The following is a 27,475-nucleotide window of genomic DNA, read 5'->3' as shown; positions in this document are numbered from 1 at the left end:
GGGCAGGGAGTTGCAGGGGAACCTCTGGAGTGGTGGCCTGGGGGATGGAGGATGGAGACTTTGCCTTGGAGCTGCGTAGTGGCGGGAGGGTCTTGCTCTTCTGGCGCCGGGGGGACTTGAGGGTGGGGGTCTCTGTATGACAGCGCCTGGGGGAGGGTGTCTGGGTGTGAGGGGCACTCCCTTCTGTGTGTGGGTACTTCCTCTTCCCCTTGTAATCAGGATCTGCTGGGTCGGGGGGGAAGAGGCCAAGGTCACAGAGGAAGAGCTTCTGGGGGATGGGGTTGCAGGTGAGGCAAGGGAAGGGGGCTGGGAGGGAGAGGTCTCGGAGTACTGTGGAGTGGTTGTGGTTGACTGTGTGTGTTTCAGCAAACCAGCCCCTGTGAGTGTGGAATCAGTCCCCTGCGCTTGCTTGTCTGCAGGTCTATCCCATGGTTTGGGGGTTTCTATGCTTTGGACAGGTAGTGTGCTAGGAATTGTGGGTGCTGCAGGGGTAGGAGGGGTGTGGGACTGTTGGAGGAGGGACACTGCTGCCGTCAGGGAGGAGGCCACGGACTAGTTGGTCCTCTGTAGGGCAGACATGCCCGAGGAAATGCCCTCCATGAATGACACCAGTTGTGTCAACAGACCTGTGTGTGCATGAAGGACCTTCAGCATCGCCATCTGCCCTACATGCATCTGTCTAAGTAAGTCCACAGACTCCTCACTCAGGGCAGCAGGGGACACAGGGGCAGGGGGTGCGGTGCCTGGCACAAAGGAGAAATGCTCACGAACACAGGAGCCCACAGGGACCTCTGGGATGGGAGCCGATGTGGGGGGGGGTGGTGGTGGTGGTGGTGGTGGCCGTGGCGGAGACAGCCTCACAAGCTGGGGTTTGGTGGCTGCTGACACCTGCCTCCACAGGGGAGTCATCCTCAGAGCTGCTGTGGCCTTCAGCTGGGGGGGTGGTGCTGACGACTCCTCTGTGTGACTCAAATCGCCCTCCATGCCACTGGGTCCACCTGACTCCTCTCCTTCTGTCCCTGTAAGGCTCTGTGGCTCCTCCTGGTCCGTGGAGCTGTCCCCTCCTGTAGCCGTGGATGTATCTGGATAGGAATAGGAAGTAAGAGAACAACATCAGTCACCTGCACCAACTGCACACACCACAGTGAGTACATCACATCACAGGGCAAGCCCTGGCATCATCAGCTGAACACAGCTCAAAGTGCCAACACTGTTTAGAATAAGAAAATTGTCATTTTCAACATAAACCATGGCACACATTTCCCTCCTTGACTTGCACACATATGTCTGTTGCATGTTGGATGCTAATACCCCAATGTGCCAACATGCACCACCCACACATTAGTTGTACATGCAAGTGAACATGTAGGAGTATGTCACTAGACCCACAGCACATCTCTTGCGACTGACTCAGCACAGGTGTCCGGATGAAGGGATGGGCAGAGACTCATTTCACATGCTTGGGATGCATGCCAGCAACACACACTATGATGTAATCATGTCCTGATGGGCAAGGCCACAATGGGGTGCATGGTGCACACTTGAACACAACGAAGGCTCACTCATCGCAAGTTCAATGCCATAGCACTGGGATGCCCTGAAAGTCAGTCAACACTGTCTCCTGTCACAGGGGCAGGACATCCAGACAACAACAATATGCACTGACTCACAATCCTAGCTCAGGGGAAAATCTGACTCTGCAGATGACCGGCGCACTTGCCCATCCCATGCAAACAACATATCCAGGACCCAGAAGACCCCACATCATGAAAATCAGACATATGAGTCTCAGCAAACACAAATCCATGTACATTAACACATCACAGTCTGCCATGCATATAACCCAGCTGCATGAGGGACAGAGTTGCATACACCATTGTGCGCTGTCAGATGATCACACACCTATATGTCACACAGGTCTTGTCTCCCACAGTTACATTGCAGATGTCATCCTGACCCTCTGAATCATAGACACCCTAGTTGTACGTAGCAACAAGCCACACCCTAATGACACAGAGGTACACACCTGAGGGCACATGTCATGAAGCAAAACCTGCAATTTCATACACAAGAGTGGGATTACAGAGTGTTTCTGAATGCCCTTGAGGGGCAGGACTGGGCAGGACTAAGTAAACCAGGATTTTGCACCCGACAGTAGTCAGGTGGCTAAGCAATTGTGGCATACTTGCTATGCCTACTCCTGATGCCCAAAAATTGGAGTACCCTTCTGCATGGTTTTGTATTGAATACCCCAGAAACATGTTGCGAGTCAGACCAGCAATTGGTACACATCTCAAGGGCACACACAGTTCACATGTCAGATCTCAGGCATTGTGTAAACAATTGACCCACCCATGAAACACACAACAGAGTCACGGGAACTGATGCTGACTGGTACCTGATACATAGCTGACTGCAGGGACACAGTCCCCTAGTGACACAAGCAAAAGACTGTAGGGGCCACACCTGTGGCACAGATGAGAAGGGTGCATCACACAGATGAGGGACCTGATTTTGGGACTACAAGACCTACGTAATGTGGAAGTGTGACCCGGACAAAAGACTGCTATTTGCATGTCAGACATAGTACACAGATCAGGCATGGACTTACCCCCTTCCTGCTGCTGTCTGGCCTTCAGCTGCCTATCCAGGTCCGGGAAGACCACCGCCAGTATCCGGAGAATGTGGGGAGTCAGGGTCCGGTGTCCGCCCCTCCTGCGTGGAGGTGACAGCTTCAGCTGGACTCTAGCTATCCTCCGAGTCCAGCCATGAAGGTCCTGCCACCTCTTCTGGCAGTTGCGGATGCGGCGCTTGTAGACCCCCACAGAACGAACAGCCCGGGCGATGGTCAGCCAGATCTCCTGCTTCTGGTGGGCATCAACCTGTGAGGATGACAAAGTGAAAAGTACATTAACACACATGCCCCAGATTTGTGCAGCACACAATTAGATATACATGTCATCATCACAAAGGGAAATTAATTACACAGGTAGTGCAACACTGGGGAATGATAACTCACATGCATGTCTGACATGTTAACAATGCCTGGATAGTTTAAGCTGGCAAAAATGCACTTTAGCAGCAGGGAAACTATTCAGTACATGTATCTACACACTTTGGGGGATGGAAGTAGTCAGTGAGAATGCTTGCCACTGCTGTACACACTGCTAGTACTGCTAGTCAGACAACATGCATAATTAGGAAGGCAGTTGTCAGCACACTCACCTGCTCCCCTGGTGTCCCACACAGCTTTCTGTACTCTGGAAGGAGCCCGTCCAGCAGGGCCTGGTTCTCCGCCTCATTGAAGGCTGGGGCCCTCTCCAGTGTACGTGCCATAGCAGGAGCCAGAGGATGCATAGACAGCAGCAGTGGTAGCAGGGATGTGGTCCAGTAGCATGTAGTTCAGGCAAGTGAGCTCCCTGGGGTCCAGCCAGCCTTATATCTGTGCTGCAGAGCCAGGCTCTGTGTCATGTGTCCAAAGTGATAGGTCCAACATGGTTGCATTCTATGAATCTGGCCAATCCATTCAAAAGTACGACTCGTACACGCCTTCTGCATCGTTCAAATCTTCACCTTCATGGAACACTTGAAATTGCAACATTGTTTTAGGCATCCAACTGAATTTCCAGTGCACAACTCGTACAAGTTTTGAATCCGCATCCATCTCCATGACAGACCTGAGCCAATGGGTGCGCCCGGCTCGTTCAACTGACTGTACAACGCGTATTTTGAATGTACACATGCACCCGTCTCCATACGATTCAATGGCCAAGGCGTATGCCTGTCTCAGACCATGCCTGTCCGATGCGTATGCATGATAGTCACCCGCGTCGGTCCTCATTGCATTCAATGACAAGGCGTACGCACGGTTCGGACATGACCCGTGCAATGCGTACGCATTGTCACCCGCATCGGACTTCATTGCATTCAGTGACAAGGCATGTCACATACACCCTGAGTCCTGGGGGTGATGGCATGTATGTCACAGTGAGACCTGTAGCCCCAATACTGATGTACAACCACAGTCTGTGTGCATGTTGTGTCTCAGATGTGTCTGATCACATGTTACCAATGGGTGACAGTCTCCACATCCATGTGGTATATGCATCAACCTTGATGGGGTGTTTGTCTAAGAGACGTACATGTAGGGCTGGCATGAACAACAGTGGTCACTACCTGTGGGACTTACGCTTGCCTTGTGGTGTGTACGTGCTATGCCATGTCCATTGCTGTGTTGATGTGGCAATACAGGGAGCCTGGGTTTCTGCATGGCAAAGATCTGTGATGCCTGGGAGACATGAGTCCTCATTAGTCACTGGGGTGGGTTTTCTGAACATTGCAGCAGCACATAGGTTGGGTGACACAGCCAGATGAGCAGCCCATTGCACTACATGGCACTCATGTGGACATGTGGAATTGAGATGTGAGGTGGTGTTCTTGTAGGTGACATATGTGTCCATGCCCAACAGCACACACCTCAGTACATTGTGTAATGTCATGAACTAGCATGTGAGAGTGATCGTGGTCATGGCCACATGGGGGGATGTACTGACAATCTTCCTTTGTGCATCTCTGTACTGCAGGGCACCAGCTGTCCATTGCCCGTTCCCAGACCTTACAACCATGCAGGAACGAGACAGCATCAGACGGTACCGCTTCACCAGGCCACTGATTGAGGAGTTGGCGGAGCAGTTGGCGCCACATCTGCTACCTGGCTGGACATACCCAACAGCACTGACCCCAGAGGTGAAGGTGATGGCATCCCTGCACTTCTTTGCTACTGGTACCTTCCAGTACACTGTGGCTACTGCTGGTGGGATGTCACAAACGATGTTTAGTCGGGTGCTACGCGATGTCTTGGAGGGGATGTTGCAATTCCTCGACCTGTATATCAAGTTCCCGAGCCAAGATGAACTCCCTGAAATTAAGGATGCCTTTTATACACTGGGGAGGATGCCGAACGTCATTGGATCCATTGACGGGACACATGTTGCCCTGATACCACCACAGGCACATGAGCAGGCATACCGTAACAGGAAGCACTACCATTCGATCAATGCTCTGGGGGTCTGTTTTGCTGACATGTTGATCACACATGTGTGTTCACGGTTCCCTGGTTCTGCGCACGATGCCTACATTATGAGGAGTAGTCACATTGCAACGCTGTTGTCACAGATGCCAGCTCAGCGTGCCTGGCTTATCGGTGCGTACTGACTGTTTCTCATTGTGTGTGTTTGTCAGTGTTGTATTCCGCACTCCTACAAAACTCATCTACTTGTTCATTTTTGTGTGTGTAGGTGACTCCGGATACCCCAACATGCCGTGGTTGCTGACACCCCTCAGGAACCCTGTGACACCAGCCGATCTGCGCTACAATGTGGGAAAAGGTCGGAGCAGGAGGGTGATTGAGCGGACATTCGGCCTCCTGAAAAGCCGCTTTCGCTGCCTGTACAAGACCGGAGGGCCCTCCCATATGAGCCTGCAAAGGTGTGCAAAATAATACTGGTCTGCTGCATGCTACACAACATGGCGGTGCAGAAGGAGGTGCCTCTCATCCAGGATGAGGATGACGACGACCAATGTCTTCCACCTGTGGAGGATCCCGGCCTGGGCCAAGATGTCAGTGATGATGAAGATGATGGTGACGTCTGCTCCCAGCTCATCAACAACTTCTTCACCTGAAAGTGAATTTCCAGGGTTGTTATGTGAATGTATGGAGGTAGCCAGGAATGTGTTGAGCCAGCTCTGTTGCTGTCTGAGTGTGTCTGTGTGCCACTTGACTGGATGCGTGCTGTGATGTGTCCATTCAGCGGGTGTGTACTCCACAATAGGGTAGTACTGCTAACTAGTGTTTGTGTAGGTGTTATGCAACATGTTTTGTGCATGTGTATTGCATTTCTCTCCTGTTCGTCTGTGTTTTTGACTGTATCTTGTCTGTCCTTCCCAGGGTCCTTTGCCTGTTGTGTGGTCAACACTGACCCCCAACACCCAGAAGCCAACACCAGTGTTGAAGTTGACAATTCCCATCAACTGATGTACCACACATCCCTGGACTTCCATTCTCCAACACATTGTGAGCGTGTGTCCACTGTTACGTAGAATTACTGTGCAACTATTGTGGAATAAATGTGTTGCTGATGTGTAATGAACCTGTGCTACGCTTTGTTATGTGCGTTGTCTGTCTTCCCACATCTGAGTGACATCTGCTTACCTCACCTGTGGACTTGTTACCACTGACTGTGCCTGGTGTTATGTCTGTGCATGCCAATGTGTTTCAGGTCAACATCATTGTGTGTGATGAGTAACATGGCCATGGTGAGTATGTTTTGTGTTGCCATAGTGGTGTGTCTCCCTCACATGTGTCACATCCCCATGACTGATCTTACGTTGGTCACATTGTTGCAGTATTTGGCATGCACTGTGTTGTGTAGCAGATCGACTTCGTCCTGAACATGACAAGTTTGAATCACAACAGAGGCAAGTATGGTGTACTGGTGAGTTTATTTACAAACATGTGTGAGTGAAGTGCACAGGATGGTGGGTGCTGTGCAGTGGTTTGGGAATCCAAAGTTCACATTGGAGTTGGAAGTGCTGGTAGATGAAATGTCCAGAGTAAAGTCCACAGTCGTCTGCTACATTGGCCCAACATGAACCCTCCATGTCATGTGGGTGAATTGTGTGCGATTGGACAAGGTGAACGGGTTGTGCACAAAGAACATTGTCCAGAACTGGTTTAGAGGCCCTGGGGGATGTGCTGGGACATCTGCCTCTCACATGTCCTTCTTCGGACGACCCCTCTTCTTCTGGGGGGGGGATCCTCATGTGCAGGCCTCTGAGGTGCAGGGGACTCTCCGCCAGAGTCCTCCTCCCTCCCTGGGGCGCTGGCAGATGGTGTTGCGACAGATTTTGTGGGCACACAGGGGGGTGTGGACAGGTTGGTGTTGATCTGGCGGAGGCATTGTAGTATGTCCCGATGCACCGCAGTAAGGGCATCCCACTTTGCCTCCATGCGGGCATGGTGGGCGACCTGCTCGTGTTGCATGTCCTTGAGGATCCCAACTACCTGGCCAAATCCTCCGGTGTTATCCTGGTACGCATCTATGATGCGTGCCAGTTGGGGGTCATCATGCAGTCCAGACCCCTCTGCAAGGCGTGCCCTGTGCCTCCCACCCCTCCCAGCACCCCCTCTCCACACGGGCAGGACCAGCAGCGGTACGCAAAGGGACCCTGGGACCCCTTGGGTGGTGTTGCTGGTGGTGTTGGCTGTGGCTTCCGGGGGGTCCTGTGTCCCTGTGCTGTGGGTGTTGATGGTCCTTGGTCTGTCCGTGTTGGCGGGGGTGCCCTGTCGGTGTCCAGATGGTGGAGGCATGGGTACAGGGGGGGGCAGATGTTGCTGCTGCTGCATGATGGCTCACACCGGAGGGGCCAGGTTATTCGTCGTCATCCGAAGAGGGCAGTGAGAAAGTCAGACCAGAGAGCTCAGTGTCCAACAGAGTCTGGGACTGGGTATCCTCGTCATTTGTCACTGGGTGCCCAGCACGACCTGTGTTTGGAAGAGACACACAATGTGATTTATGTTTCTACATGCATCGTTGGTTCACAAACATGACATTTTCTACTTTTCTAACAGATGCCTGCCTGTACACTGCTTTTTCCCAGCTTGTCACATACAGAGTTTGATCTTGTTGTTGGCCATTTGCCAGCATGGCCTTGTGCTCCCCACAACAGAGCCCAGTGTCAAACATCTTGTCAGTCCCTTCCCACTCCCTGTGAGGCGAGTAGATTTCAGGTTGATCTTGCTGGGCCATGTGGGTGGGTGTAGGTTGTCTGTGACTGTGAGTCCCATCATACTCTTGGCTACACCCCGCTTCCCTGCATGCCCATGCTTCCTCCCTCTTGACTCTGCTTCCCTGTGAGGGGGTGTGACAGCAATGGCAAGATGGCTGACTGTGAAATCCTGGTGTTTGTTTGGCTACCAGTCCCAGCATGGCATTGTGCTCCCCACAACAGAGTCCAGTGTCAGACATCTTGTCAGTCCCTTCCCACTCCCTGTGAGGCGAGTATGTTTCAGGTTGATCTTGCTGGGCCATGTGGGTGGGTGTAGGTTGTCTGTGACTGCGAGTCCCATCATACTCTTAGCTACACCCCCCTTCCCAGCATGCCCATGCATCCTCCCTCTTGACTCTGCTTCCCTGTGAGGGGGTGTGACAGCAATGGCAAGATGGCTGACTGTGAAATCCTGGTGTTTGTTTGGCTACAAGTCCCAAGTGAGCCCCTGTGCTTCACACAGCAGCACCCAGTACGGGGTATCTTTAGCTGATATTTCAATGAGGTGTGTGTCAATGCATTGTACCTGGTGAGTTGTGTGGAGTTTGTGTTGGGGGGTGTCTCCCCATGCTGATTAGCATGGTCAGGGCTGTCAGTCCTCCTTCCCATCATGACACGTGCTTCCATTGTAGGGCGTGCAAGTTGTCTTTCAGGATGTCAGTCAGTGGTGTCCTGCTTCTGATTTGCGCACATGCCCTAGCATGGCCTTGTACTCCCCATAGCAGGACCCAGTGTCAGCTATCTTGTCAGTCCTTTTCCACTCCCTGTGATGTGGGCATGTTTCAGAGAGGTCTTGATGGGCCAATCAGGAGGGGGAGCATTATCTGTGACTACAGGCCCCATCATGCTTTTGTCTACACTCACTTCACCTGCATCCCCACTATTCCTTCCTGACAGTCAGCTGCACTGTGAGGTGGTGTGTTTGTGGTGGCAAACTGTCTGGCTGGATGTATTTGGCTTAGTGCCAGTGCCTTGCTGTATTTGTTTGTAGGTTGGTGCATGTCATGACACAGCCCCCAGGCACTATGAGATGGCAGGTATTGTGTTTGTGTGACTGGCATACACATCTTGGGTTGATTATCTATTGGTTAGTGTAGGTTTGCTTGGGGTGCATGGTTTCACTGGCCCCTTGCCACACAATCTTGGGTATGTTGTTTGTGTACTCACCAGTCTCTGGAATGTCTGTTAGGCCATGGACGCTCTCTGGTGGTAGGATGTCCCGCACCTTCTCCTCCCAGGTCCTGAAGTAGACTGGTTTGGCAGGAGGGCCACCGCCGGTGCGCTGACTCAAGGCGTGATCTTTCTCGATGAGTTTCTTGACCCTCCTGCGCACGTCATACCACCTATTCTGGATATCTTCCTTTGTGCGCAAAGTTGGTGCTTGTGCGTTCACCTTGTCCACAATCCTCGCCCACATCTTGGTTTTCTGTGAGATGGGGGTCCTTTGAACCAATGTACCAAACAAATGTGGCTCTACTCTGATGATCTCGTCTACCAGCTCTTCTAACTCACTATCTATGAACTTTGGATTCTTCTTTGGGGGAATGGTGATGGGTGGTGGTGGTGAGGGATGTGTGTGTGTGGGTGCAAGTGAGGGTGATTTGGGGTTGGTTTTGCTGTGTGTATGTGTGTGCTTTTGTATGAGGTGCTGATGGTGTGTGAGTGTTGTGAGTGTCTGTGGTTGCTGTGTACTGGTGTTTGCTGCTGGCTGTGTCTCCTATTTGCAAGGGATGCTGGTAGTGATTGTAGTCCTTTATATAGTTGGAGTTCTGGGTGTGTCTTTGTCCAATTAATTTGTGTTGGGTATTTATTGGCTTAGCCATTGCTTGTTTGGTCCTTTTTTGTGTTTTTTCCTTTGTGTTTTGTAGGCATGTAGGTGACGTTCATGTGACCGAAACGGACGCTGCTGTTGTCTCGTGCGGGCTTCTCCGCCTCGTTCACGCTGCCTGTCTTCTGTGTTTGGTACGCGTCGTTCGCGGCGGTCTCTATTGCTTGTGTGCCGGGTTGTCTGTGCATGTCGGTCATGCGGGTTGGTCTCCGTGCGAGTCGGTCTGGTTTTACACGCATTGCATCGTACTGCACTAATCGTACATCGCGGGTACGGGTCGGTCGGGTTGATTCCGGGTTCGTGTCGGTCGGTGAAAATCGCGTCAGTTTTCCGGCCAGATCACTATTTTCCCTCTGGCTCGGTCGTACGGCTTGTATTCCGTACGTGTCGGTTGTAATTCACTCGCATTGCATCATACTGCACGGATCGTACGCCGCTGGTACGTGTCGGTCAGTATTCAGTCCGGGGCCGTGTCGGTCGGTTCGATATGTGGCCGGATTCGGCCCCTATGATGCAAGAGGCCTTTGTTCCCCAGCAATATATATCTTGGATAGTAAATTTGGCACACCTCCCCACTGAAAAGCAGGCATGATGCTTTCTATGGATGCCATGTGGAGATTATGGTGCCATAGTGCCAAGAGAATTCCCATGGATAAAAAAGTATGAGTTTTTGTAACATCATACTTCACTGGATCTAAGGCCCAGGAATGCTCCCAAAAGAAAGCATTATATTTTTCATGAGTCCTTTAAACCTGAGACTGACGATTAGTCCAACATAGGCTGATCTGCTTTTCTTTATAACGCTCTTTCCTCAGTGAAGTAATGCAATTATGGCATTTATGACATGTGACTCAACAAAATATTACATTACATAAACCCACTAGCTTTTCATTGGCAGATAATTCAGATTCAATTCATAATTAGATGTTGTTCCCTGAGAGGGCACTTGGCCATTCTTACCATCACTCTCTGGCCGACAGACCTTTGTAGTTGTCTGAGAGGTAAAAGAGGGTTAACATCACATCGAATTATGAGTTACAATGTAATCCTTTAAACTACACAATGAGGGTCCAAACTGCAGAGTAAGATTAAATGGTTTACTACAAACACAAAGCCAGACTGATATAAATTAGTCACAGAAACATATTATAGAGATACAGGATCACTAATGGAAATCCGAATCGCCAAATTAAATTCAACGACAATAAGAAGAAGCACACTAGAAGTTCATTAACAGCAGTACAAAAGATGAGAAAAGTAATCTGATGATCCGATTGCAGGTTTTGATTCTCCTGTCTATACATGAGGATCTCTAAAGTCATCTAATTAATCTTATCCTAAACTGGGGGGGTCAGGGAAACCCTAATTAAACAATGGGTGCAAGGAAAGATGTCAGCATATTGTAGACTTCGGTAAAAGGTCTGCAAAGCAATGTGAAGCATAAAGCCACACAATGGGAAATGTAGCAAGAGGTCTGTACCTCTCCAAGTCCAAGGGGTAGCTGCTGCCTAAATAACAATGCAAACACCAATTAACACACACAATCTATGTCACAGTCTCCAGTACAATATAATCTTCTCACTGCAGAAATTGGCTACATCCTTAATTTCTCCCACCTTCCAGTTGGAACAGCAGGGCGACCTTGAGCATCCTTTTCAGCCTTGGGGGTCTGACGTCTACTACGTTAATGCATCTTCTTCTTGCCAAAAGTTTCCTCTCATACCTCACTATCTCCTCAACACACAATATGCCTTTCACTAACTAATGAAGCTTTGGTACTGTTCCTGCAGAGGAGAGAACATGCAAAGCAAAATAAAACTTTCACGTTAAAGGTTAAGCATTGAAGCCCAAATGCTTAAGGCCTTTGGTTAGGCTAACTTTAGTAAAACAAAATGCGCACCTGACATTCAGATATATCGTGCATAAATAATCACAAAATCAATGCAATTGTACAAAGATAACTTCAAATAAGAAATCATGTTTACTTATGCAATGCAATTTCAAATATACATTGCACAGCTTAAAACTTACGTGTGGCTATATATGAATATGAAAACTGAAATTTCATTGCTAAGCTAAACGTTAATATGCACACATTTATGAATCTCTAACACCCTTCAATGAAGCATTTCAGAAGAACAGTTGGATATTCCACTTTCATTAGTGTTGTTAGGGCATACTGAACATATGGAATGATAAATTCACATTAGTATATTACACTTCTGTGACGTATAAGGGAGGAGCTAAAATGACGCTTCTCCAGCCCCAATCTCCATTATTCTTCAGGCCTGCCTACCAATGATAGGCACTAGACCAGAATTTTTCACTTCTGGACTAAATGCATGATGGTTGAGATCCACCTGAAGAGAAACCACAAGAATCAGAGTTTTTGGGAGAAGACGGCATGCTTTCTTGCCACATATCCTAAGTATGAACATGAATAGATTAGGGAGGTTGTGCAATCCCACAGCCAAATATTGCTGTCTGACTATGAATTCTTAGCACCTTCCATTGTTAGAATTAGTGACATGTCAATTGTCATGTTTAGAGAGGCTGCACTGGGAGAAGAGTAAACACCATTTTCAGATGATATAGGGTCAGTTTATGAGTAGCAGAGAACAAGGTCTATAATAATACTGGTCTGGAATTATCATTTGCAGGTGACAGTCCTGTCTCTGTATCATGTAATTTCATGTTTTAGGCTCAGAATAGGGAATAAAGTGCAGTTCCCATAATTATTAAGTTTTTTTCACATGTGTTTCTGCACACAAACACCATCTACTTCAAGCTGGTGGAATTTGGGAATAAAAACACAGGTGAAGTTATCTAGTGCCACTCGTCAGCCAGCCCATTTGTAAATGTACAGGATGTGGAGATAGCACTCAGTACAACACCTATTCATACACATTGTGGCCAAGTCCTGGCAAGCAGTCCTAGGATTACAGAAGAGGTGAAATCCAATGTATCCACAAGGCAAAAATATCTGGGGAACCAAACTGGCAGATCTAAAAAATATGAAAAACATGCAAACCTTGCATTGGGAGTATGCTGTACAATTCTGTGAATTGTGAGGAATCACCAAATAGGGAGATAATAAAACAAACGTCCAGTGTTAAAAGGGTGGTGTGCTGATTCATAGAATGATAGGTGGAATGGCTCACATTAGCTATATTATTAGGTACAGTATTGTAATACTATAATTTTTGCACTTTTCAATCTTATGAGTTACAAAATAAAATGTGTGATGACCTCCAAATTTAATGGACAAATTCTTGCCATTTACTTATGTCTTTTAGTTTACCCTTCTCATTGCATATGTCAACTTGATTTGTATGTCTAAATATTTTAATACCTTGGCTTGAACTTAGAAACGTTTGAACAGTATGGTGCTGTGTGAAAATCTGCAATGTTGTGCTGAGAGAAAGTGGACTATTAGTTGGGGTGGTTGGTAGTTCACCACAAGAAATATTGACACTGTTGGTGTTAGGTCCAGTAAAGGTTTTAGTAATGTAAACCTTAATAGCTATGGCACACAGCAGACTGGCTTAACTTAAGAAAATGTATAGAGCATTTAGAATTACCAAAACTTTTAAAAGTCAAAAACACAACACAATTAAAAATCACACTCCAAATAATAAAATAGATAATATTTTTAATGAACAAAACAACACTAAAATGACAAAAATCAAATGCGAGGAGCAGGAAATATGATTTTTCAATGTTTTAAATTAAAAAGCACTGAGAAGCATTAAGCTCCAACTGTGGTAGTCTTGTTGTGCTGGACCAGTGCCTATGTGTGATATGAGAAACACCACATTGGATCGCGCATCGGATACAGAGACTTGGTTTGCTATATTTGAACGTTTTACCTTCAAAAGCTTTGTTCCTGAAATGGAAGTCAAAAATCCTCATTGGGGCAAGGCAGCAGGCTATGGCCGAGGTAAGCTCCTCAAGGCCGGATAGCCATCAGTCAAATTCTCGGTTGAGTAGTTGACTTTTGGAGGATAAACTTTGAGCTGGAGAAATTCAACATTCACGCCCAAGGAAGATCCTTCGCTGACCGGATATTTTTGGCTTTTCGCCCACTGAAGACTTCTACCTTCGAACTTAGTGATTATTTTGGATCTCAGATTCCTCCACAGAGGCAAGGTTGAAAGCTGAAGCCAAGCAGGACTCCACAAGACCAGATACCTTCTTATAGACAACCCGCCTGAATACCTGCGGCAACACACTTTTGTAAGAATGACTTGGCAGGCTTGTCCTGGTCTTCTGTTGCTTCTCCAAACAAAAATTCTTGAGAAAGGTTCTAAGTCCTAGATTTTAGGGTTAGGCAGAAGTAGTACCCTCTGACACCAGCCAAGGGTTCCAGGACCTCAGGAACAGCAGTTTGGGGTCAACACTCACTCCAACAGAAGCCACCAGCAGGGTCCAGGGCAGATCCAGTTAATACTCGTCAGCTAGGCTCTTCAATGAAAGTGATCTCCCTGCAGCTTTTGTGTCCCTGTAGCTTCACAGAAAGTCAAACAACTGATCCTTAGAGTCCTCTTCTTTGTCCAGGGACTAGTGGGGACAGGTTCAGCCCTTAGGGTTCTCCTCACAGGTTACAATCTTATGTGCATTTCTTCTTCTGTCTTCCACGCGTCCAGTAGTGTTCTGCAAAGGGAATTCAAAGATGCCTTCATTTTCGCCTGGGACTAGTCTGTAGGTGGCATGATTTTTGGCACCTCCCCACCAATAGGAAAAAGTTCCCAAGGGCAGCCCTACCCACATTTGCAGCAGTTCCTGTTTGCCTGGCAGCAAACAATCCCACACTTCAATTCTCTACCCAAAACCAACATGGCAGAAACTTTCTTCCCTTGTGCATAGCTCAATGTGCCCATCCAGAGGTGTGGCTATGGAAATGAGCAAACCCTCCCTCGGGTCCCTCTAAATCAGTTCTGGAGCAGCCATCCAGCAGCTGGGTTTGGAGCCAACCTGACCAGGAAGAAAAAAGAGAGACAGGGCCTGGTGTGAACAACATCTACCAGTGCCAGAGTAGACATCATTTAAAGCAGCCCCAAGGCCATTTTATCAGAGGGACAGGCCATCTTCCCACAAGCATGAGCTTTGTTGCAGCTCTAGGAGCCAATTCACAAATCATCAAGAAGCTATTCTGCTAATGAGTGACAGTGTACTTTTAGAGGCTTTAAGCAGGTTAAAGGTGATTTTTTAAAATTACCTTCTGTAAAATATTTAGTACAAATCCAAATTTACCAATGATTTTCGGTGAAAGAAAACCGTCCAAGTGTAAGGCACATAAAATGTGTAATTTTGCGCACATTACTCATCATCATCATCATCACTTTATTTTGCCAGTACATAAAAATGGCATAAAGGTATTCTATACAAAATAAAAATCATACTATACATTAAGACAATAGTGATTAAAAGGTACATAGTAAAAACAGTTGTACAGCTAAAAAGTGAAGCAATAATGGGAAATTAAAACTTGTTTACATTATCTCACATTACAGGTGCTGTTTTTGCCTCTTTATGGCACATCGGAAGAACGAGGCCAGACAATAACAAATAAAAGGATCAGATAATTGCGATGAGAAATATAGAGCAGGGCGAAATTGCCTAAAATTAAGCCTTTCGCATGACTGGGCGAATGTACATTTTTTTCTCCTCACTGGACAGACTACAGAAAAATAGAAGATGAAGATCACATTGAACTGAGCAAATGTCATATGGACAAACCGAGAGGGCATCCATAGAGTAAGTTGTAGGAGGATAACCCAGTATTAGAAGAATATAGTTCAATCGGAACCTCAGTAACAAAAATCTGTGTTGGGTGTTCATCACAAAGGATAAATAATAAACTCACATGTATTTATTTATGGTGCTAGGTGATATTGTTTGACCCCAGATTTAAAACAATTGGCCTTCCATCTCTCCTCCCTCTGCTTTCCTAGCAATAGTTTTTTTCAGTTCGGACCTTAAGATTAACCCTGGGCGGAGTTTGCGGAGTTGCGCTACGTGAAACTTCTCGAAGTGGAACAAAACTCTGCGGCGCTATGCGGAGCCTTGCAAGTGGTGGAGTGCAATAGAAAAATGCCATTTGCGATGATTTTCAGTGCCGAATGCTTGTCCGCACTGTGCAATCGTCGCGATCGGCACCATGTACAGCACAAGCAGGCGCTGCTTTCCTTTCTGCCACTCAAGTAGATTTTTACTCGAGTGGCAGCTTTCTCAACATGAACGGGCAGTTTCTCAACGGGAGCGGTAGTAAGCATACGTGACAGTTCACAATGAGAAACCTGAACACCCCGCATTGAGAAATCTCGCCGGGAGGTTTATTTTCCACGCTCGCGCTCACCAACTTGATGTTGACGATCGCGAGCGAAGAAAAATCTTGCCGGGAGGTGGATTTTCCTCGCTAACGCTCGCCAACATGACGTTGACGAACGTGAGCGAGGAAAAAAACTCTGCAGAGCGGAGTTTTTGGGAACTTCGCAAGCTCCGCATAACGCGGAGTGCAGAAAACGCTGCAAACTCCACGAGAGGAGGGGAGTTCACCGCCCAGTCTTACTAGATAGTGGCACATGAAGTTGGGTCATCAAATAATTTGGGCAGACCAATCAAGCTTTAAACAATCATTCAAGATTTATGGCTTTAGCTTCAGCGGGTCTCTTCTCCACACTGAATGCAACAAGAGAGGAGGAGCAGAACAAATCTGGTCCGTGATGAAGGGGACATCTAATTCAATGTGACTATTATAGGAAGAGCAGGATTGGGGGACACCTGACAGATATTTCCAGAATCTATTCTCAATTTGCTGTAAAATACATATGGTGGTGATTCCCCACACGGCTGCACCATATGTTGCAACAGATGTTGTTTTAGCCTTATATATATTTTTTATTGCCTCCAAAAGATTTGGACCTAAGCTTTTTTATAAAACTAAAAATTACCTCTATGCTTTTTTTCATCATGAACCCTCTATTGGCCACCATATTTTGCCATGTATTTTTCGAATCAAATAATACCCCCAAATAAAAGAATGTGTCCACCACCTCCAATTTTCTCCCCTCTATATTCCATCTGGGCAAATTTTTAGGTCTTCCTCCTGCCACAAGCACAAACAACTTAGATTCATTCACTTAAATATCTAAATTCTTCATGAATCTAGTGTAAACCTCTATGTGTGTCTGCAGAGCATTGCCAGTCCGTTCCAGCAGTACCGTGTCATCTGCATAAAGAAGTAGCGGCACTGGCGAGGAATTAATAGTGAGGACGTTGCTAGTAGACCCAACCAGGGCAGCTTCCACACCATTAGTCTAGAACATATGCTCTCCCTCCCAAAGTGAACACAAACCGTAGCTGAAGAGTACATATCACGGATGAAATTCATTATTGGCTTGTTTATGCCCATGCCTTCTATTATTGCCCATAATTTCACATGGGCCACACAATCAAAGGCGGCTGACAGGTCCATAAAGGCCATGTAAAGGAGCCTTCCTTGGCCCCTGATCAACAGACCCTTTGCCCTTTCTAAAGGCAAATTGGGTTTAAGCTAGAATCCTGTGCCTTGGGCCCATACCTCTAGCCTGTTTAACAAAGACGGCCCATTAGTTTTGCTCTACTATCTAGCAGCAAAATTGGTCTGTAATTTTTTGCGATAACTTTGTCCCTTTTTTTATGAATCGGGATAATAACTGACATTTTCCAGGAGGAAAATACATTTGTTTGAACTACAGCATTAAAAACAATGGTAAGTAATGGGGCCCAAAGCTCCTAGTTAATTAAAAATAAACCTTTTGGTACCCAGTCGGGCCAGCTGTCTTTTTCATTTCATCCAAAGAGAAAGGTAATTTGTCTCCCGATGGGCAAACCAAAGACCCAGGTACCAGTAGAGTACTCTCACTTGCTGTCCCAAATACCTCTTCAAAACGGACCACACCGGCCTCCTCCGTAACATGCAGGTCTAAGGAGATATGTAACTCAAATTTGTTGAACGGAGCATTAATTATGTGCCAGAAATCCCTCCTATTCTTTAAAGTTGCTGCTTTTATTAATTCATCCCAAGCCTCCTCCTTTAGGGCCCTAAATCTGTTAGCTCTTTCTGTTTTATCAGAGAGATGTCGTAATTTTACCAGCACCATGTCTCTCGGATTTGCTCTAAGGGCAGAACAAAGGTTTTTTTAGTGCCTTGGTGCAACCACCGTTAAACCAATGTGCTGTTCCCATGACCTTGTGAGTACAGGGCCGCAGGAGATTCTTAATAATTTCGGCTAGAATTTGTTCAAATTCTACTGGGATTTCCTCAAATGATGAAAATGAATCTAAACTGATTAAAAACTCCTGGGTCATATTGGTAACAATGCTACACGTAAATTTCGAGGTGTCTAGCTTCTCCCATTTCAAGACAGTCCAAATTTTTCTTGCAATTAATGGCTTTCGGTCTCAGTTTCCGGGGGTATTTTTCCTCATACCTCGAAGCATTTGGCAAGTGATCGCAGCATGATCACTAAAAGGGTGAATTTTCGTCTCAATATGGAATACCTGTGTTCTTATAACTTTGGAAGCCAGAATAAAATCAATGGGCGAATTAGAGTACAGAGTGAAGAAATTGTGTTCTAATCGGCCCGTGTAGGGGGTCACCTGAGTTATTATCTCAAAATTATGAATCACTCATTTTCTATTTAATGCGGTACCATAGCCATTATGGAAAAAGTGACGAATACTCTCTCAGATCGTCAACCAAACCACATGCCATGGCATCTGTCCGATTACAACTATGGGCATTAAAATCGCCAATCCATATTATATCTAGAGGATTGTGGTGAACTTTCAGAAGGTGGCCGATATCTTTTTGATTAATTCTATCACCGTGGCCATATCGCCTGAAAAATTGTTATTGTAAAAATTCATTATAAGCTAATCCTTCTATTTTGTCATACACATAGGAGGATATAGTAACAGGGCGACGTGTTAATAAACTTATTTACCTTAATCCTAGCTGCGCTGGCTATTAAGGTCATTAGCTCCCCGCTTGCTCGTCCTGCTCTAGATGGCACCGCGTCTGACATGAAAAGTGCCATTCCTGATTATTCTTTTTCTGGTTATATCCTGCTATATTCCAGGAGATTATTTTTAAATATCCTTGTCTGGACTCAAGATGTCAGTTGCTTCCTGATTAGAAGGTATACTGGTTACACCCTGCAATTCGTTTGGGGCTTTGATCAGTCAATCACAAGCTTCAAGATTGGTTAATGGTTCGTATCTGTTTCCAGTTGGGACCGATGGACAGGCTACAAGTTGCCGAGGATTAGAGTAAGAAATTAGGCTAGCCCTATCCTGCGAGCTGCGGGTATACTGTTGTGGATTATAGAAGAAACCTAATGGGAAGGAAAACATGTGTGTATTCAACCATGGGGTATTAGGCAATAAATTCAGCAAATGCTCAATCAACCAACGGTTGTTAAAATGTATAACTATACAGTCCCCCCAATAGATTTTGTGCCACCACCCACCCCATTTATCCATCAGGCCGTAATAATATGATTATTTAGCATGAAGTCCCTTGTATACAATTTAGAAAGCCAATGCAAGATCTTGTCCATTAGTTGAGCTGTAGACTCCTGCTGGGGCAGCTTCAGTTTGGGGGTATTAATTAAAATGATGACAAAGGGGCAAGCTACCGGTGGTAAATTCAGCCTGCCACTTTGCACATCGATCTGAGATCTATCACAGTTCATAGGGCCACGATCTGTGACCATGCCATTTGCTTTGCCTCTGTTGCTTATAATGCTTTCAGAGCGGTTATTTCTGGTCCCCTCATTCCCCCATTGACAGCCCCTTCCAGATGGGGTCAGTCGAACTCTTGGTTGGTTATCGATAACCGCAGCCCTGCGTTGCCTATGGGCGCGAATTTTGGCTTCCAATTATCTGGCTGGAAATGTCTGCATGGAGTCTGTATCAACCAGTGAACTAAGTGTCAGGCCAACCAACTTTTTGAGTGTATTCCCAGTTGTAACTGTAGATGGGTTAGGTTTCCCTCATGCACCCTTCCCTTCTCAGATTGGTAATGCCCCAAATCTTTGTTAATGAGGAGCTTTTAACTCTCCTCTACCTTAGTTAGTCTGCTCGTAATCGCCTGTAACAGAGTACAGATGATTTGCTTCAACTTTTGGCATATGGCTTCCTCTGAAGGTGGCTGATAAGGAATTGGAGAGACAGCTGTATTTGTCCACTGAGGGGGGGGTCCGTGACAGTATTTTTACGTGTTCTGAAAGTCCTAAACTCCTTTCGACCGTATGCCGGAGTTTACTACCCCCCACCCTACCCCTCCCCCGCCCCGCCTCACCGCCCGCAGCACTCCCTCGACGAGCCGCCAAAGGTGATGACGGGCGTGGATGGGCCCGGGCGCGTGCCTGCATGCGTCCCGTGCCTTGGGGAGGCATTGCGCTTAACCCCTTGAGTGCCCCGCCCTTTCCCCCTCCTGTGCCGGGCATTGTATTAGCAGGCGGGGTCCATGACGAGATAATCTCGTCATGGGCACAGCGCAACCGCGCTCCATGACGAGACTATCTCGTCATGGGCACAGAAGGGGTTAAGAGTGCTTTCCACATGCAGGGGGTGATGGAAAACGCAGTCCCCCTGCAGAGTCCAAGACTGCGGCACAGCCTCTCCCCTCCTAGAAAGACACAGGGAAAGGTTGCTGGCGCAAATGACTCAATTTAGGGGTATAACGATCTAGCAAAATTCCACTTGTATCTCATTTGTGCATGGTTTTATTTGGTGCTCGGATTTCAGGCAAAGCCAGGTAATTTTGGTGACAAAACGCTGATTGACGCTACCATTTATATTGCGTTGTATTACGAACCATTGCATAGAATTGCACAAGCTGCGGTCTTTCGAAAGAGAAAAAATATAACTTTCAATGTGTGTCGCGCTTCTACGGGTCGTGATAGAAGAGAGGAGCGCGTTGAAGGCTCCTCACAAGTAGCACGTTTTACCTTAAATGACTTTCACTCTTGTTCACATTTCTAAAAAAGACCTGTTGATAATAGCTCTGGAGCTGCTTGTTAATGGAGTTCTTACGTCTTCACTTAGGAGACATGCAATTACTTCTCATACCAGAACACTTCCCGGTCCCTAAAACGGCGTTAGACTCTCATTTGTAGAAGGAAATGTGAAATGAGGGAACACTTTCAGCTCCAGCTCCTGTGAGCGTCATATTTTCAACTTTTCTCTTTTCGTGGTAGGGCGGGAGGAGGGCGAAAACAAAGCAAATCTTTGCTTGCGGACCTAATGGAAAAACATGAACCATCTGCGAACGTTACTTGAAGCTCGTTTGCTTCATTGGCAAATATTAAATTGTGCAGCACAGATCCAGTGAAATTATGGAGATTGGTTTTAGCATTAAAATCAAAGTGCAATTAGAACATTTCACCGCATAATTGTTTGGCAGAACACTACAGGCGGCAGGCCCTTTCCAGCTTTTGAGATTTATTGGTCACAGGTTGTTTCTTCACAAGTACAAAAGCCATGAATCCTTTGTGTGTGTTTGCAGAACTAATTTGCCAGGACTGCGAGGCCACATACACATTTTCGTATTTCCAGCTACGCATTTAGAAACAGAATCTCTTCTTCAAAATATATAGTAGCTTTTACCTTATCTAGATATTTCCATTTTATTTAATTGTTCGTGTGAAAAAAATTCTCGTACATTTCCATGAGAAATGAGCCTTTTCTGCCTGTTTTTCTTGGCTTTCAGATTCTGTTTTCTTGCTTCGCTCCCATTTTGGAAGCTGGTGTTGCGAGAATGTAATATTACTGAGGCTCCTAGGGGTGCAATACATCAGCTGCTGTCACCGAATGTTTAATGAACAGTCTTTCCTCTAATGTACCTTCCTCGAGCCGTCTCTTAAAGCGGTACTCTGCTTCTGCGCTTATTTCAGAACGAACAAATGTGCAGTATGTCTCTGATTTCTGCTCTAGAGATGCCAGCTTTAAACATAGAAATAGGCTACTTCTCTAATTTGTATTTCATGTGCTTATTATGCCAACAACAAAGAAACAATAAATACAACGCAGGATTTACTGGCATTAAATACTTCAACCATGCGAATATATTTGTTCTGTGTTATTGTCTTTTTTGAGTGAAAGAATTGTAATGATGCACGGGGATACTGCGTACTGGCCTGCTTCATCTCACACTGCCAGAACCACATACACACTCACTTGAAATCGTTAAAGAAATTGACACAGTGATGAAACAACTACAGATTCAGAGATCAAGTTAAAACCAGCCACAAGCAGAACTATTTTAGATACCATTACAGCTATACTGTTTTTTTTTTATCAATTCAATTCAATCAAGCTTTATTCCGGTTTGGTTTACCATAAAAGCACATAAAAAATAAAACAATCAATACAGTGAGTCAGTCAGTCCAATTCATGCATAGAATCACAATTGTATAGATAGTTATTAAACGTATTCTAAAAAGGTTAAAAAATTTAAATACTATCCAGAATCCTAAAATTATTAAAACAATGATCATTATGAAAAATAAAATGCAATCTGTTCTCTCATTATCCAGTAGACTTAGTGCAGATATGTAGCAGAGTTATTTATCCGATTCCTTCGAATTGTCCACATAGAGAGCAAATATTTGGCTACTGCAGACACAATCACTGCATTAGTATCAGTTTTTAGAATCCTAAAAAAAAAAAAATATTGCTTTACATCCAGATTTTTGCACAACTGAATTATCCATTTCCTCCTAATGTTAGCATATGCTGGACAGAAGAGGATAGCATGTACACTAGTTTCTTCCTCAGTTCGGCAACCTGGGCAAGGACGTGCCGAATCCCCTTTCCACCTATCAGTATTAGAATAAAAAGGCAAAGTGCCATATCTAAATTGCAAATAGAGCTTCTTCACTAAAGTGGGTTGCATTACATCAATCTCCGGCTCAAAGCTGTAAGACGACTTAACGTCCAAAAAGATGTCAGTTAAGCTTGAAGTTTTTACTGATCGAAAGAGATTCCTTAAATTAAAGTCTTTTACAACACATGTCATGGTTTTCTTAGAAATGGCTGGGCAAGAGGCCTCGGGGTTTAGCCAGAGTTCCTCGAGCCCAGTCAATGTAAGTGATTGTCTTACAAATGTTAACCAAGGGATCCTATCAGATCCTAATAAAGCCATTTTTTTATCATGGATGGCTGAATTGCTTGTTTTTATTGAATTGTATCTATTATGTTTCCTGAAAAATAATTTAGCTAAGCCCTCTTGAAAAACATTGACCATGGATTTTTCCCAACAGCCACATTGGGCGGTTCCAAGCACTAGAAGACTCAGAACATAAGGGCCTGCTTTAAATTTTGGCCGAGGGGATATTTTAAAATAAACATGACAGACATCCCGCCCGTCTTATTACAAGTGTATTGTATCTGATGGTGCTTTCAATACGCTGGATCCCAACACGTTTCTGGCAGAGTATCCCATCCGTCGAAATCTAAATCAGGCTCTTCGTCTCACAGAAGAATCCAGTAGCCACAGCAGACAAGTTTTGCTAGTATATTCAGTATTATTCGTATTTCTAGTAAATTGGGAACCCTTCACATCCCTTCCTCTGTATTCTCAGGGACTAGTCCTATATGATACATCAAAGCTGATAATCCATTCCTCTGTCATTATCCCGGATGACCTGATTGAGAAACATAATGTCCCATTTGGAAGTAGCCCTTGAACAAGAATACAACTCAGTTTTGAGGTCTCTTAAGAAAACTTTGACAAAGATTCGGATTCTGCACTGACATCAGTACTTTGGGGATACAAGGAAAACATCTTTGCAGACCTTTCAGGTCACACCCAGAGCTGTCTTGCTTTTAATACAAAAATTGTTTAAAATGCATCTCATGACCTATTTGAGTGTGCTTTCATTAGGTGGCAATGGGCAATCTAATAGCTGTATTTACCTACTTTTTTCTGCCTCGATCTCTTTCTTTCATTTGCCTCACATGATCCAGGGTGAAACTGATCACCATCACGGTTTCTCTCTTCTCTGGTCGCACTATAAAAAAGGACGTTTGTTTTTTAGACTTGATCCCTCAATTGGCATGTTGGCAGGCCTACCTATCTCCAGAGTGTTGAAGGTATATTGTGTTCTTCAATGCCAGAACTCTGCGGTTGTTTTACTCTGACCTATTTTGTTTCTGCTTCTTAAATCTTTATGGCCATGATTACGAGCAATGCAGTATAGGCAACAACACATGTTTCATTACAGAATGCATTTTCTATCCAATGCTCTTGATTATGACTTGAAAATCCCTTTAAATATTGTTCACATGTGGTAAGAAGCATGTAGGAAAGTCATTGTTTTTGCATTGATCAATCCCATTTTTTTGACTGATAATGGTGGTTACTGACTCTGAAAGTGCCCCGGGCTCTGCTAACCAGGCCCAGGGCCAGTGCTCTGTCCTTAAAAGGTATATGGTAATTGGCCAAGACAACCTACCTGTAAGTCCCTTGTATATGGTAGCGCATATAGGTTTAGAGACCTAAAGCACTTAATTTAAATTAATAAAAAAATGTATAGAGTGCCCAAGTCCCCCCCGAAGGGGTATCTCCGCGCTGGTGCACATCAAGAACAGAGCCAGCAAAGGACTAAACGGCAAAGAGTTTCCTAAAAATCACAAGATCATTGCATCGCTGAAGTTTAAGGGGCAGTTGATTCCATAACAGTGGGGCCATATAGGAAAAGACTTTACCTCCTGTACGGGCTGTCTTGAAGCGAGGAGTGATGATGAAAGATTTCTCACCAGAGCGTAAGGCCCTGGATGGTAGGGTGTGAGTTTATCCGCAAGGTAACTGGGTCCTTTGCCATATAAGGCTTTATGTACAATGCAGCAAATTCTAAACTTAATTCTCTGGCAAATGGGCAGCCAGTGAAGTTGTTGCAAGAGGGGGAGGGAGGCCGTTCCGGGGGGCATATTGGTGACAAGCTGCGCCATTGTGTTCTGTACTACCTGAAGCTTATCCAGTAATGATTCATTAGCTGTAATCAAAAGAGCGTTGCAGTAGTCCAGACAACTGATAACCAGTGCCTAAACCAAGGTTTTATGTACAGACAGAGGAAGAAGGGGGAATATTCTATGCAAAAGAAGCATCATGTGGAAGCAGATACCAGCGGTAGCCACAACTTGGTCCTTCATAGATAGGGTCTGGTCTAAGTGGACACCTACGTTTTTTTACCATTATCTTAGGTATAGGGGCAAGTCCCAAATCTGCAGGCCACCAATCTGTAGACTAGAGTATATTGGCATTACCCAAGAGCATAATCTAAGTCTTTCCAGCATTTAGCTGTAAAGAGTTTTCCGTCATCCATGAAGAAATTGCTTTCATGCCCTACGAAAAACGAGATTTTGCGGTAAGAGAGCTTTAATTAAGTTTGCACTGCTGTGGTGTCTGGTGTCATTTTAAAGTCAGGCCTGCATTGCAGGCTGGTTTTAAAATAAAACAGTGTCCAAATTCAACGTTGGAATCAAAAGTACTGCCAAAGTCCAAAACTTATATTTTATTAGATGAAAGTCACCCCTAAGATCTGCCCTAGGTACCCCAAGAGTAGGGTGCCTTGTTACAACAAGCATGTACATTATAAAATATGTTTTGTATGCCCTGGTGGAGGAAAACAACCAAAGTAATTTTCCCCATTGTAGTGGTGCTAGTTCCAAATGGTATCATGAGAAGGCTTTATTAAACTTCAATTACGTCTAACTTTTGATTGGATGTAGCTAGCAATATAATTCAAAGTATCACAATAATAGTAACAATTAATCCAAAAACTTGCCAAGGTCGGATTTATTATAACTATTGCAGGAAAGTAGTTTTAGAAGTTACTATCCTGAAGTTACCTAAAACAGCCCTTTAGCAGCCTTTTCTGATTGGCCAGCCTCTGGCCGCGAGAGCAAACCTGCTCTCTGAGTAGGTGTGAAGATGTCTGGGGATAAAATAATACAGCCATTCGATGGGAGGATATTTGCTTCCCGTAGAAATCAGGGACCTGAAGAGGGCTGGGGAGATAAGCCGAACTTCAAAGGTAGAAGCACAGATGTCAGAGGACCCAGACCAGTCCCCACTTCCTTGATCCCCAGCTAGGTGGGAGCCCCCATGGTTAGATTAGGAAAGGGGCTAGAAGGGGAGTGTAGGGAAAAGCTAGCCACACCTGTGAGTTGAGTTAGCCAGACCTGCACTGCAAGGAGAGAATTTCTCCATTGTGATATTTGGTGAAATGTGTATTTTGGGACAAAAACATGCCACACTTCCCAGAATGTTGTCATGGCAGATGGTGACTACTTAAACACCACTGGCTGTGGTGTGTCCACCTTGCCAGCCAAGAATGTGAAATAAATATGGAAGATCTGCAAGAGCCCCTCAGATCCCTGTCTGAAACATTAGGAGAAGAAGGAATGCCCTGATGGACCCTTGGACTGCACCACAGAGGTCAGCACTCAGAAGGACTGCTCCTGCTGCACTCTAAATGCTCCACACTGTGCCTGTCTTAAGGGATAAAGAGTTGACTCCCTGAGCAGCTACTGGTAGAAACATGCTCGAGAAGTCACTTGCAACATCAACTGAAATGAAAACGCCAGCTGACCAGCTTCACCTGGATTTTCCTGAACTGATCAGGTGCATTCTGGGAGTTGTAATCCCAGACTTCAAGAGGCAAATCAGAGCATCTGAACTATTGGCTGGTGCTGTTGGACCCTTCCTGACCCTCAAGGAGCCTTTCAGAAGAAGATCCGAAAGTCTGGGAGTTTTTTGCCAGTTTTTGTGAAAAAACTCCAAAAAAAGACTGGTTTCAAAGACAAAAGTCAAGTCGATGACATCGAACCATAACGTGGCCTGACCGCACTGGTTTTTGTCGCTGAAAGCTCTGGCACTCCTCGCCATCAACAACAGAGACTATGACCGCCAGGATTCACTGAGCCATAGCGCTGCAACAGGCCACAGTCGTTGGCACAAAATCCAGATCCGAAGACCCGATCTCTCGACGTCGAGTTTGTCCCTGTCCAGCGCGACCAGATAGCTGTGGTTGGCCCTGTACACTTTTTGGCCCTAGAAAGCAATTTTTTTCAATTTAAACTTTCAAAATTCATATCTCTGGTCCTCTACATTGGATTTTTGTTGTTTTGGTGATATTTTTAATATAAAGATATTCTCTATTCTTATAAATTGGTGTTGGATTTGTAGTTTGTTGAGTTTTTTTTACCTATTTAGGGGCCGATTACGATGTTGTTAGGAAAGCATTCCCACCGAATCAGTTTAGGAATGCTTTCTGAACGATTTGCATCTGGGGAGTCCTACCGACCGATTACGGATGCATACAGGCTCAATTCGGTCAGACTCCCATTGACTTCAATAGGAGCATGTGTTCTGAACGAGAGCAAAGGCTTCCATTAGAAAAAGGGGTGGGTGGGGAGAACCTTGCACCCTGTGGCAGGCACCCCATGATGCCTGCCACACTGTGCTTGGTTGGGAAGGTGGGTCCCTTGGATATGCCCACAGGCCCCATCTGGAGGCCTACGGGTGAAGGGGGTGCTGCTACGGGCCCCAAAATACCGATTACCACAGCCATTTTTTCTCGGTCAAACCGATTCAGAACAGCTGTCTGAATCTGTCAACGTATTCGCTAGTTCAGAAACTTCTCCATTGGGCTGTACGATTTGGCTCCGAATGACTCGGGCTGCCTGATTTCCATTCGGTGCTGATTCAGAGAGCGCAGATGGCTTTGACCGATTGGGTAGGAAACAGGGGTGCTGAATCTGATT

The sequence above is a fragment of the Triturus cristatus genome, chromosome 10, assembly GCF_964204655.1.
Source record: "Triturus cristatus chromosome 10, aTriCri1.1, whole genome shotgun sequence".
Taxonomy (NCBI): Eukaryota; Metazoa; Chordata; class Amphibia; order Caudata; family Salamandridae; genus Triturus; species Triturus cristatus.
The sequence above is the reverse complement of the archived record's forward strand: the minus strand, read 5'-3'. Positions refer to the sequence as shown.